At 39.9% G+C, this 1,569-nt stretch overlaps 1 long non-coding RNA gene across 3 annotated transcripts in view; it reads left to right on the top strand.

Moving 5' to 3' along the window:
- The window catches only part of LOC107184448, a 34,966-nt gene that overhangs the window by 2,938 nt on the left and 30,459 nt on the right, over positions 1-1,569 (top strand). The window lies entirely within an intron of this gene.

The raw sequence follows: 1,569 nt of genomic DNA, 5'->3' as shown, positions 1-1,569 counted from the left end.
TAAAGGGCCAGAAGGTTGAGAACCACTGCCCTAGGGAGTGGGCCTAAGCTGGCAGGTGGACATCCCCCAAGGGCTCCCGGGCTTCCAGAGGGAGTCTGACTGCCAGTTTAGGCCCAATCCCCCAGGAAGCAGGCCTAAGCTGGCTGGTGGACATCCCCCAAGGGGTCCCAGACTGCGAGAGGGCACAGGCGGGGCTGAGGGATTCCCCCCCACTCAAGTGCATGAATTTTCTTGCACAAGGCCTCTAGTATAATAATAAAGGGACATAATTTTAAATATTACACTTCTAAAATGATCAGTATTTAGTTATTAATAATCTCATAAGTATTTTAAAATAAAATTAAAGTTTTTATATATTTTTTCCAAAATTATATGTCACACAGTTACTGGGTTTGCTAATTCTTAATGAAATATTATTTTATTTTTAAAAAATATGTTGTTATTGATTTTTTAGAGAGAGAGGAAGGGAGAGGGATACAGAGATGGACACATCAATAGAGAGAAACATCAATCAGCTGCCTCCTAGAAGGCATCAAGCCTGCAACCCTGGCATGTAGCCTGACCAAGATTGAACCGGTCGATGCTCAACCACTGAGCTACACCAGGCAGGCTAAATAGATAGTTTTTAAAACGGTGACAGTCAATCATAGTAGTCAAAAGCAGTAAAGAAGCAAGGAACAGACACAAATAAGAAAGAATTTGAGTAAAACAAAAGAGGAGTGTTAAATAATTGGGAAGAACAGGATTATTTCTCAAATGTTTTTGTATCAATTGCTTGGGTCAGAGTTCTCAGACTCTCTCCTGAAGCATTCCCTACAGAGCAGGGAGAATGAACACGAAACCTGCCTGATGAGGGCACAGTGCTCACAGCAGTCTGCTGTAAGTTTGAACAGTCTCAAGTTTATTAAAGAAGACTGAGGGATCATTTTTATTTTACTGCATAACATATCCATATTGATTTTGATGCAACATAGTCTTAAATAATTCACCAGTTGGCTCATTCTTTAATTTTCCAATAATAATAGTGCTCTCAGCCATAGCCTGTTTTGCGCAGTGGCTAGAGCATCACCCTGCAGATTAAAAGGTCCTGTGTTCAATTTTGACCAAGGGCACATACCTGGGTTGTGGGCTTGATTCCCCAGGAGGGGACATGTAGGAGGCAGCCGATCAATGATTCTCTCTCATCATTGATGATTCTCTCTCCCTTTCCCTTCCTCTCTGAAATAAAAAAATATATATAAGAAAATAATAGTGCTCTCAGATAATTCTTCAGAATTATTTCATGTTTTGTCTTGAGGGCAAGAGTACACTAATTTGAGAAGCACAAAATTGAATATTGAAAAAAAGTGTTGCAAAACCACCAAGTAATCAATAAATATTGGCTGAATAAAGAAATGAAATACCTTACATCTATCTACACTAATAAAAGAGAAAAATGGTACTTGGCGTACGACGCTACCCTTTTCATTGGCTAATCAGGGCTATATGCAAATTAACTGCCAACTAAGATTGGCAGTTAACTGCCAACAAGATGGCGGTTAATTTGCATATGTAGGCACAATGCAGGGA

Source organism: Myotis davidii, unplaced genomic scaffold (assembly GCF_000327345.1).
Source record: "Myotis davidii unplaced genomic scaffold, ASM32734v1 scaffold666, whole genome shotgun sequence".
Classification (NCBI taxonomy): domain Eukaryota; kingdom Metazoa; phylum Chordata; class Mammalia; order Chiroptera; family Vespertilionidae; genus Myotis; species Myotis davidii.
This window is presented reverse-complemented; position numbering and strand designations above follow the sequence as displayed.